The 19493-nt window shown below is 42.1% G+C and overlaps 1 long non-coding RNA gene across 1 annotated transcript; it reads left to right on the forward strand.

The window, feature by feature from the left end:
- Positions 1-16771: 16771 nt before the first annotated feature.
- On the forward strand, positions 16772-17028 carry LOC141129935 (uncharacterized). Its single transcript, XR_012241914.1, has 2 exons — positions 16772-16895; positions 16992-17028. It is a non-coding gene; the product is annotated as an uncharacterized lncRNA (long non-coding RNA).
- The last annotated feature ends 2465 nt before the right edge of the window (positions 17029-19493 follow it).

The following is a 19493-nucleotide window of genomic DNA, read 5'->3' on the forward strand; positions in this document are numbered from 1 at the left end:
ATATAATATTCATTTCATTGTTTTTTTAAAAAGAGTTTTCAAAACCGAGCACATAATTTTCTTGCAAATATTAATAAACCAGTTACTATAACTTCTTGCTTGACTTGAAGGTTTATTTAGAAGATAAGCAGCCTTGTCTGCAGGAGTAATGATAAAACAACACCTAAAAGTGAACAGGCATCCTGCTAATATTTATTGGCTGAGGGACATGGCCACCTTGCATGGTGAAAACAAGTAATTATCAAGCAGTCTTTAAAGCGGGGGTTCACCCACACCGCCAAAAAAAAAAAAATATTAAAAGCCAGCAGCTACAAATACTGCAGCTGCTGACTTTTAATACATTGCCACTTACCTGTCCCGGGGTCCAGCGATGTCGGCAGGGGACGCCGAGAACCCGCTCTTTTCTCGGCAGCTGCCGCCACCATCCTAGGTGAGGGAATCAGGAAGTGAAGCGTTGCGGCTTCACTTCCTGTTTCCCTACTGCGCATGCGCGAGTCGCGCTGCGCGTCCCTAGTGGTCCCCGCTCTCTGCTGGAAGCTGTGTGTTCCCAGCAGACAGCGCGGTCGGGACAGGAAGAAGCATAGACTCCCATGGGAGTCTATGCCGGAAGTAGGTGCAAATACCTGTCTTTGACAGGTATCTGCACCCCCCTCCCCCCTGAAAGGTGCCAAATGTGACACCGGAGGGGAGGAGGGTTCCGAAAAGCGGAAGTTCCATTTTTGTGTGGAACTCCGCTTTAAGCATGTGGTCAGAAAAACATGGGAGTATTTTGGACAATTTGACTGGAAAAAAAAATATTAAAAGCCAGCAGCTACAAATACTGCAGCTGCTGACTTTTAATACATTGCCACTTACCTGTCCCGGGGTCCAGCGATGTCGGCAGGGGACGCCGAGAACCCGCTCTTTTCTCGGCAGCTGCCGCCACCATCCTAGGTGAGGGAATCAGGAAGTGAAGCGTTGCGGCTTCACTTCCTGTTTCCCTACTGCGCATGCGCGAGTCGCGCTGCGCGTCCCTAGTGGTCCCCGCTCTCTGCTGGAAGCTGTGTGTTCCCAGCAGACAGCGCGGTCGGGACAGGAAGAAGCATAGACTCCCATGGGAGTCTATGCCGGAAGTAGGTGCAAATACCTGTCTTTGACAGGTATCTGCACCCCCCTCCCCCCTGAAAGGTGCCAAATGTGACACCGGAGGGGAGGAGGGTTCCGAAAAGCGAAAGTTCCATTTTTGTGTGGAACTCCGCTTTAAGCATGTGGTCAGAAAAACATGGGAGTATTTTGGACAATTTGACTGGACTCTAGATGGAGTCGGTTGCCAGCATTGTAAGGTTTATAAGCATTTTCCTTTAACATGATGTCAGAGGCACTAGATGCAAGATGTTTCCAAATTTTGTTCCCCCTCTATTTTATTTCCCCCTCTAGATCTCTTGTTCCAGACTATCATATAAGGTAATTAACCTTTCAATGGTTCACTAAGGTGTTGAAACAGAAGCAAGATAAGGGCTTTCTCCATTATGTCACTGAGCTGTTAAAAACATAAATGTTTAGAGACACAGTGGGCTAATTTGATAAAAAATTGTCCATGGTAACTTTGGACTTACAATACAAACTAGAGTTTGAGGAGGTGGAACAACAAAGTATCACAGACAATACTACCTGCAAAATATTATTTTAAAATTAAATTTACAGTAAAAAAAACTTTCTGATTTAAAAGGATTCTGAAGTTTCCCTTTAAATGTTATACTGCATTTTATAGTAAACCCATCACAATAAAACTTGGGCAGCTCATCAGCCTATAATGGAAAAATGCATAGGAAGGGCTGCCTTCCCTGAAAATCACATTTTAAAAGAAGCAGTAGGTACCAAGATGCATATAACTACATTCCCCAGGTCCTAAGCCTCTCCATTAGTCAGTGAGACCTTCTATCTCATTAAAGTAAGAATTTGAAGGTTTGGGAGTGGAAGGGGTAGGACCAAGCTCAAATTTTACAGAAACAGGTGACATTTATATTTTGAAATGCCTATATCTCCGGATCTACTAATCAATTTGACATGAGGAAATCTTTGAAGGTAACCTATGCTTGTGCATTTTTTCTATTATGATTGTCATGCCATCGTTAATAAGGCTTGTAATCTTCTTATTGACTTTTTGGTTTAATTAGATTAATCTATGCTGCCATCTAGTGGCCATTTTGTATAACTGCGCTATATTTCAAAGTAGTTATTTAGAATAGCTGGTTAGATTTGGTACATGTAAGCCTCCATACTTTCAATCCCACCAGGCCTTGCATCAGCTTCCTGCAGCCTTTTCCTCTTTCCTTTCTATGGAAGCAAGCACATCTGCTGCTAAGCTCTACGCTAGCCATCCAGATCCATCTTCGGTATGTTTATTACTTGTATCTTCAGCTAGATAGATAGATAGGGTGGCACTAATTGTATGATCTTTATTAATTGCATTTTGTTTGTATCTGTTACAGTTTTACTCTATCTTGTATCAATAAAAGTTCAAAAGGATTCTGCGCCTACTGGAATGCATTGGATTGAGAGGAGTTAACAGTATGCCCAAATACACCTCAGTCACGTGTAGTGAGGGGCAGAACAGCAGTAAAACGAAGGCTTCTAAGCACGGCTAGCATACAGAACGCCAGTAATACAGCAGTTTTATCAGCTTCCATATAGCCAGACACCATGTCACAGACAAAGTCAGAGCACTTCGCGACAAGGTCGGAAGTTTACTCCACGAGCACAAGGAGGTCAGTGAAAAGTGAAACAATCGCCATTGCCCACGCAAAGGCGGAATCTGCAAAAGTAAAAGTTGACTTTGCGGCAAAGGAGGCCAAAATAAAAGCTGCATTCGCCAAAAAAGAGATGCAAATTAAATTAGAAAAGTTACGTATGGAAACTGCATTAGAGGAACTAGCTGCAGAGAAGGAGTCAGCGGCTGCTGTGGCCGAGGCAGACATCTTAGAACTTGCAAAGCCCACCAGTGAGCGGCTCAGCAACGTACTTGAAAAAAAATCCATTCCTGACGACGGTACAGAGAGTACCTCAGAATATGTGTGGCGACATGCCGCACCAGACAACTGCCCACTTACAGCGCCGAGAGCGGAATCAACCCCCGCCATTCACACGCCTTACGTCAAGCAAGAAAGTAAACCCGCACTCAGTCAGTTTTCAGCACATTCTGCATCCGGGCTATCAAAACACTACGTTATAGTTGACCAAATCGAAAATTAAGAACGACGGGTTAAAAGACACAGCGACAGTATCTCTGATGACCGCAAATACCCACCAAGTTCCTGGCACAACAGAGCATCCCCTGGCTACCCACATAACGATCAAGGTATGTCAGATTTCTTCAAGTTCTTAGCACGATGTGAACTGTTAGTAAAGGTGCTTGCAAAGTTTAACGATCGCCCTGAAAGTTATAGAACATGGCGTTCGACCTTCAGAAACGCAACTAGGGATCGTGATTTAAAGGCAAGTGAAGAAGCCGATCTCTTCCGTCAATTGGCTGGGGAATGAGTCGTCAGAGCATGCAAGGAGAATCAGAGACATTAACATTAATTACCCAACCAGAGGGCTGAGCATGATATGGGAGAGGGTTGATAAGTGTTACGGTTCCCCAGAAGTTATAGAAAACTCTCTTTTTAAAAGAATAGAGGACTTTCCCAGGATTCCTAACAAAGGCTACCAGCAGCTGAGAGAATTGAGTGACCTAGCGACAGAACTCCAAATAGCCAAAGCAGAAGGAGACTTGCCGGGCCTTGCCTTTCTGGACACAGCCCGTGGTGTTAACTCTATAGTGCAAAAGCTACCTTATAGCCTTCAAGAAACCTGGGTTACACGAGGCTCCAAATACAAGCAAAGGCACAACGTCCCCTTCCCACCATTCTCTTATTTTGTGGACTTTATTCGCTATCAAGCAAAGGTTAAAAATGATCCTAGTTTTGACATCTCATCATCTGACTCTGCTCTCCCTAGGTCAAGTAAGCCTGCTCTAACCCGCAACTTCAAAGACGCACCTGTTGCAGTACGCAAAACAAGTGTATCTCCAACACAGAATCCAAGCAGAGAGTGTCCTCTTCACAAGAAGCCTCATTCGTTGTTTAAGTGCAGAGGTTTTAGAGAAAAGACTCTCCAAGATCGCAGAACCTTCCTCAAAGAAAACAGAATTTGTTACAGGTGCTGCTCATCAACTTCTCACCTTGGGAAAGACTGTAAGGTGAGCATCAACTGCTCTGAGTGCAACAGCACAGAGCACAACACAACCCTACATCCAGGGCCAGCGCCATGGACTCTTACCCCCTCACCCCAGGTAGGAGGGCATGGCATGGAGCAACAAGACACAGTAACTCCTGTAGTTACACCCCAGTGCACCCAAGTCTGTGGAGAAGGTCTGTCTAACAAATCCTGCTCTAAGATTTGTCTTGCTACAGTTTACCCCACGGGTCGCAGAGAAAAAGCAGTGAAGCTATACGTGATCCTGGATGATCAAAGCAACAGATCACTCGCCAGCTCAGCCTTCTTTGACACTTTCAAAATTAAGGAAGCTGGGCCTTCATACTTACGCAAGACTTTACAGGGGTAAGTGAAAAAACTGGAGAAGAGCCATTGGTTACCAAATCGAATCCTTTGATGGTCAGACAACCCTGCCTCTGCCAACTCTAATCGAGTGTAATCAGTTCCCAACGGACAGAGAAGAGATCCCTACACCAGAGGTGGCACTTCATCATGGACATCTGAAGGGCATAGCACATCTCATCCCTGAACTGGATCCCCAGGCTTAGATAGCACTTCTCCTTGGGAGGGACATCATCAGAGTTCACAAGGTGAGAAAACAAATCAATGGGCCCCACAACTCCCCCTATGCCCAGAAACTAGATCTAGGATGGGTCATCATAGGCAACGTATGCCTAGGGAGTGTTCACAAATCAAACAGCGTGAACTCTATCTTTACAAAGACACTAGAAGGCGGGTGTCCATCCCTATTTCAGCCTTGCACCAACAGATTCCTTGTAAGAGAGAAGCCTGCCAGTGTAATTCATTTCAACCCCCCCTTACACCGCTAATCTTCTTTGTCATGAAGACAGAGATCATTTAGGGTGCTCAGTTTTTCAAAGGACTAAAGAAGATCACAAAATTGGTCCATCTATTGAAGATCATATCTTCTTGGAGATAATGAGACAGCGATTCTACAAAACCAATGAAAACAGCTGGGTGGCACCCCTGCCTTTCAAAGCGTAGAGACCCTGTCTTGCTAACAACAGAGTCCTAAGAATCAGGAAGTCGACACAGCCCACCCAGTGGCATTATGTCTCAACTCATGACCAAGCAGATCATGCTACAAGGTCTGTACCAGCATCCCGTCTCAAAGACACTACGTGGCTCACAGGACCACCCTTCCTGTACAAGCCAGTGCCCACCACTCCAGTAAGGGAGACATATGTACTGCTAGAACCTGAATCTGACTCAGATATCCGTCCTCATGTTTCCATACTACATACAACAATTTCTAACCAACTGTTGGGATCCAAGCGCTTCCACAAATTCTCCACTTGGAAGTCCTTACAAAGAGCTACTGCTTGCTTAGTTCACATAGCCAGATTCTTTAGAGGTACCCCTACAAGACCAAGTTGTTGCAAAGGTTGGCATTACTGCCACAAGCCATATACGGTAGATGAACTCACAGAAGCAAAAAATGTAATCATCCGCTGTGTCCAACAAGAGACTTATGCAGTAACACTAGAATGTCTTCAAAATCGCAAGAACATTCCAAAGAACTGTCCTCTAAGGAAACTCAACCCCTTTATAGACAATGAAGGACTGTTAAGAGTTGGAGGACGTATTTCAAATGCAGGACTTGATAGTGGTGAAAGCAATCCTATCATAATACCAAATAACCATGTTGTGTCTTTACTTGTGGAACTCTACCACACACAGACAAAACACCAAGGATGTTTGATCACCGAAGAAGCCTTGCGTGCAGCTGGACTCTGGATAGTGGGAGCCAAGAGACTTGTGAGTAAAACCATTTTCAAATGTATCACCTGTCGTAAGCTTTGTGGTATGTTTCAAACTCAGAAAATGGCCAACCTTCCTGCAGACTGACTCAGTACAGAACCCCCTTTCACAAACGTTGGCCTTGATGTGTTCGGGCCTTGGGCTGTCATCACACGACAAACCAGAGGAGGCAGTGCCAACAGCAAACGTTGGGCTGTCATGTTTGCTTGTATGTGCGTCAAAGCTGTACACATAGAAGTAACTGAGTCCTTAAACACATCCAGCTTTATCAATGCCCTGAGACGTTTCATCTCTATTAGAGGCCCTGTCAAGCACATACGCTCTGATAGAGGAACCAACTTTGTTGGAGCTTGCAAAGAATTGAATATCACTTCAAACCTTGACACAGAACATGTAGAGAGATACCTTTCAGAACAGGGTTGTACATGGACATTTAACCCCCCACGCTCTTCTCACATGGGAGGTGCCTGGGAGCGTATGATTGGTATTGCTCGAAGAATCCTAGATTCAATGTTTCTACATTTGGGAACTTCAAAACTCACACATGAGACTCTGACAACCTTCATGGCTGAAGTATCAGCTGTAATGAATGCCAGACCTTTGACATCTATACCTAATGATCCTGAAGATCCTTTCTTGCTTACACCTTCCACTTTGCTCACTCAGAAAGTTGAGGTGATCATAGCTCCTCCAGTCAATCTAGACCCAAAGGACTTATACAGATGTCAATGGAAAAGAGTACAATTGTTAGCTGACACCTTTTGAAACAAGTGGAAGAAACAATACTGTACTTGTCTAATCTACAGACCAGGAACAAGAGGCAAGACAGCAAACCCAATTTAGAGCTTGGTGCCATCGTTCTCATGAAAGACTCTCAATCCAGGAGAAAAGAGTGGCCTTTGGGTCTGATAACCCAAGTGTTTCCCAGCGAAGATGGAAATGTCAGGAAAGTTGAGCTCAAAGTCATTAGGCAAGGCCAGCCTAAACTTTTCCTCAGACCTGTTTCTGAACTTATTTTGTTACTCTCCTCCGGAGTGCCATGATACGTGGTATCCGTGGGAAACCAGGCGGGGAGTGTCATGCCTTCGTTAATAAGGCTTGTAATCTTCTTAAAGACTTTTTGGTTTAATTAGATTAATCTATGCTGCCATCTAGGGGCCATTTTGTATAACTGCGCTATATTTCGGCGCAGTGGGTAGCACTCTCGCCTAGCAGTAAGAAGGGTCGCTGGTTCGAATCCCGACCACGACACTACCTGCCTGGAGTTTGCATGTTCTCCCTGTGTCTGCGTGGGTTTCCTCCGGGTACTCCGGTTTCCTCCCACACTCCAAAGACATGCTGGTAGGTTAATTGGATCCTGTCTAAATTGGCCCTAGTATAGGTATGAATGTGAGTTAGGGACCTTAGATTGTAAGCTCCTTGAGGGTATAGGGACTGATGTGAATGTATAATATATATATGTAAAGCGCTGCGTAAATTGACGGCGCTATATAAGTACCTGAAATAAATAAATAAATAAAAATAAATTTCAAATAGTTATTTAGAATAGCTGGTTAGATTTGGTACATGCAAGCCTCCATACTTTCAATCAGGCCTTGCATCAGCTTCCTCCAGCCTTTTCCTCTTTCCTTTCTATGGAAGCAAGCACATCTGCTGCTAAGCTCTACGCTAGCCATCCGGATCCATCTTCGGTATGTTTATTACTTGTATCTTCAGCTAGATAGATAGATAGGGTGGCACTAATTGTATGATCTTTATTAATTGCATTTTGTTTGTATCTGTTACAGTTTTACTCTATCTTGTATCAATAAAAGTTCAAAAGGATTCTGCGCCTACTGGAATGCATTGGTATGAGAGGAGTTAACAGTGTGCCCAAATAACCCTCAGTCATGTGTAGTGAGGGGCATAACAATGATCTGTTTAAAGTTTGTATGAACCACCTATACAAACCTCTGTGAGAAAAAAAAACTTACCATACCTCAATAAAGACGGAAAAAAAAACAAGATAACATTATCTAACTATCACTAAGCATCCTTATCTTGTTAGGGGAGCTTTACTCCTGCCCAAGGTGAAAAATTGAGCATAGTAATCAATCTTTTTCTGAGAAGCAAACATAAGCATACAGCATTTAGGACTTGCAATTACAGATATAGATTGGGGAAATATACTGTAAGCAACATTATAAAATACAAATAATTAACAAAATATAAAGTGATGTGGAAACACCTATGTAGTCAATTTATGAACACAAACGCTACTAAACAATATAAATGAAGCAAAAAGAGAGAATTAGCAATGAGGGATAGCAGAAAAATCCAAGGTAATGGAAACTAAAAGCAATAGACATGAAAAGCAAAGTTGGTTAGAGAAATGCTAATATTCAAGGTATAAAGTTACTTTTTCAGCTTCTACAGTTTAGCCAGGAAGAGAATGGCATTAGAGAAGCCAAACATACGAGCACTGCTTCGCTGGAGGTAGTAATTTACTCAGACTTCCACATTGACCCTATACAGTATTTACAGATCCCTCTGTTCCCTGCTCATTCTTTTGGGACAACACTAGAAATGAGAAGCTCAGGAACTTTCAGTTAAAGCCCCAATCACTGCACAGGCGAAGCTAGAGCTGAGCTGCCCCAATCCTCCTCTTCTTGGGTCTCCCACCAGTGCTCCTGGCTCCTCCTCTTCTCAGTATACAACCATAGGAAGCCGTATCCATAGACACAGACAGTGTAGCTTGGCCCTGCCCCTACTCTCTCATCACAGGATTTGACTGACAGCAGCAGGAGCCAATGGCTCCCGCTGTTCACAGCAAAGCCTGTGGGAGTGGAAAGAACCGCTACAGAGGTGCACAACACTGGATTGAGTGAGGGCTCAAATAAGTATAAGGGAAGATGAGGGGGCATACTGCTACCTAAAATTGTTTTACCCTAATGTAATGAGCACATTAAAGTAAAAAAGTTTAGGCTTTAGAAACACTTTAAGGCTAAGTTTACACAGGAGAACTCAGCTGCTCACAGCAGAAGTCCGGTGCGTCTCCATTCACCGTTTCAGGTCCAATTTCAGCTGGAATTTTGTGCTGAATTCGGACCTGAAATGGACCAAAAGATACACAGGACTCCTGTGCAAATCACACCGGAGCCGCTGCAGAGATGTGTGAACCGACATTATAGAGGGCCTGTTACAATCTCCTGCTATGCGAATTGGATGTGAGGAAACCACATCAAATTCACAATAGTGTAACCCAGCCTGGGTTCACACATGTGCGGTGCGAACTGAAGCTCTGTTTTCACAGCCAATTGACAAAGTAGTTATTCAGCATTTCAGGTCAGTTTTTGATTAGGATCTGGTCAGGTTTGCATCAGTATTAGGTTAGGTTTACATCAGGATCAGGCCAGGATCCTGTTCACAACTGAATGACATGTGCCATTCTGAAGTGCTCCCATAGAAGTCAATGGGCCTGAATTTGCACCTGAGCCCAGACCGCACTGCTTAGAAAACTGACAGGACTCTTTTTCAATTTGCACTGAATCCACACCCCAGCTGCACTGGACATATGTGAACAGGCACAATAGAAAGCAATGTTCTCTCACATGTCATGCAAATTGGATGCGGTTCAAAATGTGGGAACCTAGCCTAAGGTTAGGAAATTCCAATTATTTACAAATTGCATAGATGACTGCTAAAATGTTCCATATAGCATCATGGAAATTTTAATCAATATTAGGTGATACGTGCTGTATCTTGACTTTCAGGTTATCAGTAGAGATTTTTCTGACTTCAGTACATCTCACTGGCTCACCAGTTTCAAATAGGGGGATGTCTGCTAGTAAAGGCGTAAGAGTGACTTTCGTTATTCCACTTCTTCCTTGCACGGAATATTTCTAACCATGATTAAGGATAGACTAGGTGGGCCATGTTCCATTAAATGTTTAATACAAATGGGTGGATATGCTTTCAAAGTGGTGGCAATGAGTGTTCATCTATTGTGTAATGGTTTATGTCATGTCTGTAACTTTTTTTTAATCAGAAACATGTAGAAACCAGACACAGTTCTTTAAAAGCATACTTTTATTCTAATTTTCCCCAGCAGAGATCTACAGATGAATTCCCAGATTGCAAAAATGGGTTTGTATGCGTAGTCTCTTAAATGTATATTCTTTTTGGCAAAACCATGATCCAAAGTATTACTTTGATATAGGGATGACATGACGCTTATATGGAAAGTGTTTCTATATGCACATATAGATGTACAAATAAAAGTATGCCAAACTCTAACTAAAGCAGTGCAAGGAATTTCTATAACTTTTTCTAGATCCCATACCTTTGTGAATTGCAAACCCTGGGTTCAACATAAAGATGATCTATCTAGAACATTACAAATCTAGGTTAATAAATTCTGGATATGTCACAGTATACATCAAAAGCATAATTATAAATGTACTTTTCTCATTAGGAACAGTCCATGAGCTCCATAAATGTGACAATACCTAGGAAAAATCACTCAATCACTCATATTCTAATTCAGAGATATACTGGGATAGGGAAATAATCAGTATACTGCAAGCAAAACTAAGCATTTTTTCAGCCTCCGCTCCCCCGGTTATTACTGTAGTATTCCAACATGTGCCAGTTAATGTGCAGACATCCAATATTTATTATATGCATTAGGCAGTGAATGCCCCAGCGTATATTTTCAAACATACTCATCATATAATACATGATTTTATTGAGTATGTATATGCAGCAAGACAAGTTAACATAAAGTAATTTACCATGTCATAGTAATTTTTTAACCTGTCACAATAAACACAACATAATATGACCCACTACTTTAACAGTGGATCAGTATTTTCTTTAACTATGCCATCTCCAACAGTCAGCCTTTCATCCCTTGGTTCTATACCATTTAATTGAAGTAAACTTTGTTGTTGAACCCTAATAGGATATTATTTACAAGGCTTTATTGAAGTTTTAACACAGCGTTGAAGAGTCCATAGATCCAGGGAACATGGTGGGTATGCATGGGAGCTGTACATTACAGTTACATGAAGATACAAAATAAATTCCCCACTATCAATGCATGAGTCTAAGCTTATGGATGTTAAAATAAGAAAGGCATAGAAGCAGCCTACCAATGCACAATACTTACCACCAAAGGTGGGCACAAAGCCAAGTAAATATACAAAGAAAGAATATTGGGAGAAAAGAAGAGAAAAAGAAGAGAGTAGAAGGACCAAGAAAAAGAAAAATCTGATTTCATATGACTACAGATGAACAGAAACACATTACCCTTCCTTAGGGCACTCTTGGCTTGTTCAACCTGGTGGGGTTTTCTACTTTTACAACCAAAGCATAAAAACCCATTCATGACCACACTGCCAGGCTATTAGTTATATCAAAAAATGATTGCACCACCAATTATAAAAACTTTCTTCCAGACTTGTTGTTTTAGAATGTCTGTTGGGATCACAAGTCCACAAAGGAAGGCTTTTTCTTAAGTGACCTGAATAGGCTAAAACAAATATTGCTAAGGATTAAATGAACTCTTCCCAACCTTTTTTCTTTCACCATTGTGCATGAGTAACACTGTTTGAGTAAACAAATCTATAGCCAAATACGGATTTTGAAGACCAGAGCCTAGCAAAATCTAACAAAATGTGCTCCATGTTAAAGACCTTCCATCAATACAGTTTACTCATACATCTTAGTTTGTTTAAAGAGATGTAAGTGATAAGCAGGAGTTGTCTTCACTCCTAGCAGCAGGCCAATACAACACAGGGAAAACATTGTATATTTTACATTTACCTAACTTATTGGGCACACCACAATAGTTTGATTACCATTATAAGGAATACATAGTGTACTTTCTGTGAGCACATGTTATGTCGTTATTTATGTTAAATATTATTTATTATCACCTTGAGGCTTCGTTCATACTATGTGAAGACATGACATTTTCTGCACCTGTTTCTGCAAGAACACAAAGAAAACAGTTGTTCTCTATGTCTCCAGTTTGCATCATAACACTGGTAACACGTGCAGATTTTTCTGTGCAGAAATATGCAATGTGTATGCAGTTTTCTGCGACGAAAAAAAACTCCTATGACATCAACACTGTGGTGTGAACATGGCACAAAAAGAACAATTAGCTTTTTGTGCCCTTGCAGAGATCTGCATAAGAAATACATGTTTCTGCACGTTTACTCTCTGCATATGTATTAAATATAGAGAGTTGTATATGAGCCAATAGATGGAGCTCTCAGAGACGACAAAACATAACTCTTTTCACCAACTGTTGGGATAAGATGTCAGCCACATTGGAAGGGCAATGTTTTTAATGAGTTGTCTGGTTCAAAGACTTGCATTGTGAGAAGAAGCTGTAAAATACAACCTGGGGTTGACTTACTAAAGAAATAGAGACTGTTCTAATAGCACAGGTATGTGTTTGCTTAGCTTAGTAAATAAGGTGAAGTTGTGTTTACTTTGAACACTCATTTGTGCACAAGGGAATAAAAAAAAGGATTATTTTAGCACTTAATTGGATAATTGACATGATCATGGCTTCATCCTATTTACAAAGCTAAGTGATCATGCACTTTTCAGAATGAATATAAACTTTACAAAGTGAACATTTACTATCCAAATTAACATGCTCCATTCATTTACTAAATCAATCATATTCTGTAAGTGTGTATGTATCTGTATGCACATGTGTTGTTGCCCCATGTATATTTATAATTATACCTTTACACAAAGTGTTTATAACATTACAAAATTGAAAAGACTATCAATTTCCCTTACACCCAACCCTATCAGGTAAAAAAAAAAAATGTCCAGAAAGCTGTTCCTGCAAACCGCGCTACTTACACCACTTACCTCAGCTCTGCTAAGAGAAATCTTGCTCAAAAGTCTGCAGAGAAACTGACACTTCTGAAATTGTTAAACTCCTGTGTCCCCAACAGCGCTCAGTCTTTCTTCTTATCAAACTCTATGCCAAAACACTGTGCATAGGAAGCAACTCTTTTTTTGTTTTTAATAAAATACTCCTTTTTCATCTTTTTTTTTTATCTTTTGTTTTATCCCAGTGCTGCTAAACTCCAACAGCCTCACCATTTCTACACGCATGCACTCCAGAGATGGTTGCATAACATTTATCAGGATTCCTGATGGTGACACAACTGGACCATGCCTGTGCAATGTATGTTAACCCTTTCATGACTAAGCCTATTTCTGACATTTGAACCCCCAAACATTATGTATATTTTTTTAGCAGAGAGTCTAGAGAATAAAATGGTGATTGTTGCAATATTTTATGTCACACGGTATTTGTGCAGCGCTTTTTTAAGCGCAACTTTTTGGGGAAAAAGACACTTTCATGAATTTAAAAAAAACGAAAGTTAAAGTTAGCCCAATTTTTTTATATAATGTGAAAGATGATGTTACGCCAAGTAAATAGATACCAAATATGTCACGCTTTAAAATTGCGCACACTCCTGGAATGGCAACAAACTACGGAACCTAAAAATCTCCATAGGTGACATTTAAAAAAAAAATAACGGTTACCAGGTTAGAGTTACAGAGGAGGTCTAGTGCTAGAATTATTGCTCTCACTCTGACGATCGTGGTGATACCTCACATGTGTGATTTGAACACCGTTTACATATGCGGGCGCAACTTCCGTATGCGCTTTCTTTGCTGCGCGAGCTCGCGGGGACGGGGCGCTTTACAAATTTTTTTTTTTTTTTTATTTTGATCATTTTTTATTGCTGTCACAAGGAATATAAAGATCCCCTGTGACAGGTAATAGGTGGTGACAGGTACTCTTTATGGAGGGATCGGGGTCTAAAAGACCTCCAATCCCCCCTTTGCACTTCAAAGTATTCAGATTGCCGTTTTCGGCGATTCTGAATACTGTATATTTTTTAAAAACCGGCGCCATTGGCAGCCGAGTAACGTCACTTCTATGCTTACAGAGAGAAGACTGGCACAAAGCCGTTTCTGGCTTCTTCCAGGCTCTCTCTAGCCGCCGGAAGAGGCGGATCAATGATCGGGACTTCCGGTGGGTCGGGAAGTCCGGTAAAAGCGGCAGTAGGCGGCGGGAGGGGGGATGTCCCCTCCTGTTCCTCCGGTATAACAACCGAGCGGCTTTTAGCCACATCGGTTGTTATCCCTGGATGGCCGAACGCCGGCTCTAAAAAAACTATACCGGGATGATGCCTGCAGCTGCAGGCATCACCCCGGTATAACCCCCGAAAGCTGAGGCCGCGTATCTGCGTACACTCGGCGGCAAGGGGTTAAAATAACCAAAAAAGAGTGTTGCCACCACACAAGTGAAGTGTCTGAACAAGAACGTTTAAGTGTATCTAAAGCCAGAACTATAAGAGAATTTTAGATAGAGGGGCAGGGGTTAAATCATGATCTAGTATTTCCAGTCCATGTGCTTGTCAGGGAGGTTTACTTTATCCTGGTGACCACTACCACTGAAAAAATAAGGGAGAATTTAAAATTTTGAGTCGTCACCAGCACATGAATAAATGGGAAATCTTCCAAGGATTTTAACCCATTAGCATTACTTTTGAAATTAAGTTATCATGTTAAAGCTTATATGAGATTTGAATAATTGAGGTTAAATAGATTTTATTTGTTACCATTGGGTAACCGCCTTTTTTTTGTTCCTGTTACAATACCCATTTCCTCTTTCTTCATATCTATCTGTGTAATTCCGCTTCCAGTAGCAAATGAAATGCAGATACCTAGTCCACATTAATACAAGTAATTTTATTTTAGCAGCATTATTAAAGTTATTTTGTACTTGCAGCATTTGTAAACAGATAAAGCCCAAGTCCAGAATAAAATGTCATGGTACTTCACTAATGAGAAATTAGCTGCCACCTTACTCGACCAAACCAAAAAACTGCCAAAAAGTTGTGGCCCCTGGATTACTTAAGGGGGATTCCTACCAGCTCAACATGGTCTCTAAAACTTGCTATGTTTTACCATATTGGGCTTGACTGCCTAGGCGGGATTCAGCCCCAGCTACACTCTGATACTTTCCCTTTATTTTTCTCAGTGTTTATTTTATTTTTATTTCTTTTATTTTTTTGTGTTCCTTCTTTCTCTCATCTTATATCCAGGTATACATGGGAAATGTATGTATTTTCTTTTTTATTCCATTTTATTTGAAACATTTTACTTTAACCGCTTGCTGACCGCTTCACGCAGGTATACTGCGGCAGAATGGCACGGCTGCACAAAATCCCATACGGGTACGTCGTCCCCTTTAAGAGCTGCCAGAGGGTGTGCTCAAACAAATCAATATACGCTTATTGCAATTTTTTTATTACCAAAAATATGTAGAAGAATATATATTGGTCTAAACTGATGAAGAAATTTGTTTTTTTTTGTTTTTTTTAAATGGGGGATATTTAGCAAAAAGTAAAAAATATTGTTTTTTTTTTTTTTTTAATTGTCACTCTTTTTTTGTTTATAGCGCAAAAAATAAAAACCGTAGAGGGGATCAAATACCACCAAAAGAAAGCTCTGTTTGTGTGAAAAAAAGGACACAAATTTTGTTTGGGTACAGCATTGCATGATCGTGCAATTGTCAGTTAAAGCGACCCGGTGCCAAATTGTAAAAAGTGCTCTGGTCAGGACGGGGGGTAAAATCTTCTGGAGCTGAAGTAGTTACTATGTAACCTGATATTGTAACCACAATCTATATCTATGTTATTTGTTTTATAAATTCAATACAAACTATTGAAAGGAAATAAAAAAATGTCCAACTGGCCTTTATTTAATGGAGAAGAAAATACTTTGGGGGGGGCAACCTTGTGTTCAGCATATCTTTATTACAAGCCTGTAACAATCTCAAAATTTGTTGTCTGTTCCTACAGAATGAAGATCCAGGTGAGCATTATCTCTACTAAAAGAGATATAGGGCTTCATTTTCATCCACAAAGTCTGTGTTCTATATGGATTTTCCCACTGTGATCATTTTCATTATTGTGATGTTTCTTATAAACTGCTTGTACTGTCATACCATGATATATTTTGTGATGTTGTACCTTTGTCTTTTGACCCTTTCAGTTAGACCCCTTTCACACTGAGGTGCTGTGCAGGCGCTATAGCGTTAAAAATAGCGTCTGTAAAACGCCCTGAAACAGCGGCCCATTCATTCCAGTGTGAAAGCCCTCGGGCTTTCACACTGGAGCGGTGCGCTGGCAGGGCGTCAAAAAAAGTCCTGCCAGCAGCTTCTTTGGAGCGCATTAGGAGCTCACCGCTCCTAAAGCGCCCCTGCCCATTGAAAACAATGGGGCAGCGCTGCTATACCGCTGGCAAAGCGCCATTACAGCCGGATTTAACCCCTTTTCGGCCGCTAGCAGGGGTTAAAACCGCCCCGCTAGCAGCCGAATAGCGCCGCTATAACGACGGTAAAGCGCCGTTTTACCGCTGATGCCCGGGGTGGCTCAGTGTGAAAGAGGTCTTAAGGTGGCTTTTTATTTTTTGTATTGTCACTTATGCAAATTTAAAGTGGTATTAAACCCTAAAACAAAAATGTATTATATTACAGCTTACAATTTATTAGATGTGATGGTCGCTGTCATGCCTTCTTTAATAAGGCTTGATATTTTCCTATTTACCCTTTGATTTAATTAGATTGCTCTATGCTGCCATCTAGCGACCATTTTGCATAACTGCGCTTACCTATTTCATGTAGTCATTTAGTATAGCTGGCTAGATTTGGTACATGAAAGCCTCCGTACTTTCAATCCCATCAGGCCTTGCATCAGCTTCCTCCACCATTTTCATCTTTTCCTACCATGGAAGCATACACATCTGCTGCTAAGCTCTACGTTAGCCATCCGGATCCATCTTCGGTATGTTTACTAATTGTATCTTCAGCTAGATAGATAGATAGGATGGCACTAATTGTATGATCTTTGTTAATTGCATTTTGTCTGTATCTGTTACAGTTTTACTCTATCTTGTATCAATAAAAGTTCAAAAGGATTCTGCGCCTACTGGAATGCATTGGTATGAGAGGAGTTAACAGTGTGCCCGAATACACCTCAGTCACGTGTAGTGAGGGGCATAACAGTAAAACGAAGGCTTCTAAGCACGGCTGGCATGCAGAACAGCAGCAAAGCAAAGGCTTCTAAGCACAGCTATCATACAGAACGCCAGTAATACAGCAGTGTTAGCTTCCATATAGCCGGACACCATGTCACAGACAAAGTCAGAGCACTTCACAACAAGGTCAGAAGTTTACTCCATGAGCACAAGGAGGTCAGTGAAAAGCGAAACAATTGCCATTGCCCGCGCAAAGGCGGAATCTGCAAAAGTAAAAGCTGACTTTGCGGCAAAGGAGGCCAAAATAAAAGCTGCATTCGCCGAAAAAGAAATAAAAGCTGCATTTGCCGAGATGCAACTTAAATTAGAAAAGTTACGTATGGAAACTGCATTGGAGGAACTAGCTGCAGAGAAGGAGTCAGCGGCTGCTGCGGCCGAGGCAGACATCTTAGAAGAACTTGCAAAGCCCACCAGTGAGCGGCTCAGCAACGTACTTGAAAGAAAATCCGTTCCCGACGACGGTACAGAGCGTACCTCAGAATATGTGCGGCGGCACGCTGAACCAGACAACTGCCCACTTACAGCACCGAGAGCGGACTCAACCCCTGCCATTCACAGGCCTTACGTGAAGCAAGAAAGTAAACCCGCTCTCAGTCAGTTTTCAGCACATTCTGCAGCCAGGCAATCAAAACACTACGTCACAGTTGACCAAATTGAAAATGAAGAACGACGGGTTAAAAGACACAGCGACTGTATCTCTGATGACCGCAAATACCCACCAAGTTCCTGGCACAACAGAGCGCCCCCTGGCTACTCACACAACGATCAAGGTATGTCAGATTTCTTCAAGTTCTTAGCACGACGTGAACTGTTAGCAAAGTTTAACGATCGCCCTGAAAATTATAGAGCATGGCGTTCGTCCTTCAGAAATGCAACTAGAGACCTTGAGCTAAATGCAAGTGAAGAAGCCGACCTCTTAGTCAATTGGCTGGGGAATGAGTCATCAGAGCATGCAAGGAGAATCAGAGACATTAACATTAATTACCCAAGCAGAGGGCTGAGCATGATATGGGAGAGGGTCGATGAATGTTACGGTTCCCCAGAAGTTATAGAAAACTCTCTTTTTAAAAGAATAGATGACTTTCCCAGGATTCCTAACAAAGGCTACCAGAAGCTGAGAGAATTGAGTGACCTAGTGACAGAACTCCAAATAGCCAAAGCAGAAGGAGACTTGCCAGGCCTTGCCTTTCTGGACACAGCCCGTGGTGTTAACTCTATAGTGCAAAAGCTACCTTACAGCCTTCAAGAAACCTGGATTTCACGAGGCTCCAAATACAAGCAAAAGCACAACGTCCCCTTCCCACCATTCTCTTATTTTGTGGACTTTATTCGCTATCAAGCAAAGGTTAAAAATGATCCTAGTTTTGACATCTCATCATCTGACTCTGCTTACCCTAGGTCAATTAAGCCTGCTCTAACCCGCAACTTCAAAGACGCACCTGTTGCAGTACGGAAAACGAGTGTATCTCCAACACAGGATCCAAGCAGAGAGTGTCCTCTTCACAAGAAGCCTCATTCGTTGTCAAAGTGCAGAGGTTTTAGAGAAAAGACTCTCCAAGATCGCAGAACCTTCCTCAAGGAAAACAGACTTTGTTACAGGTGCTGCGCATCAACTTCTCACCTTGGGAAAAACTGTAAGGTGAGCATCAACTGCTCTGAGTGCAACAGCTCAGAGCACAACACAGCCCTACATCCAGGGCCAGCGCCATGGAATCTTACACCCTCACCCACAGTGGACGAGCACGGCGGGGAGCAACAAGACACAGTACCTCCTGTAGTTACACCCTGGTGCACCCAAGTCTGTGGAGAAGGTCTGTCTAACAAATCCTGCTCTAAGATTTGTCTTGTCACAGTTTACCCCACGGGTCGCAGAGAAAAGGCAGTGAAGCTATACGTGATCCTGGACGATCAAAGCAACAGATCACTCGCCAGCTCAGCCTTCTTTGACACTTTCAAAATCAAGGAAGCCGGCTCTTCATACTTACTTAAGACTTGTACAGGGGTAAGTGAAGAAACTGGGAGAAGAGCCATTGGTTACCAAATCGAATCCTTTGACGGTCAGACTACCCTGCCTCTGCCAACTCTAATCGAGTGCAATCAGTTCCCAACTGATAGAGAGGAGATCCCTACACCAGAGGTGGCACTTCATCACGGACATCTGAAGGGCATAGCACATCTCATCCCTGAACTGGATCCCCAGGCCGAGATAGCACTTCTCCTTGGGAGGGACATCATCAGAGTTCACAAGGTGAGAAAACAAATCAATGGTGCCCACAACTCCCCCTATGCCCAGAAGCTAGACCTAGGATGGGTCATCATAGGCAACGTATGCCTAGGGAGTGTTC

The sequence above is a fragment of the Aquarana catesbeiana genome, linkage group LG02 (genome assembly GCF_042186555.1).
Source record: "Aquarana catesbeiana isolate 2022-GZ linkage group LG02, ASM4218655v1, whole genome shotgun sequence".
Lineage (NCBI taxonomy): Eukaryota > Metazoa > Chordata > Amphibia > Anura > Ranidae > Aquarana > Aquarana catesbeiana.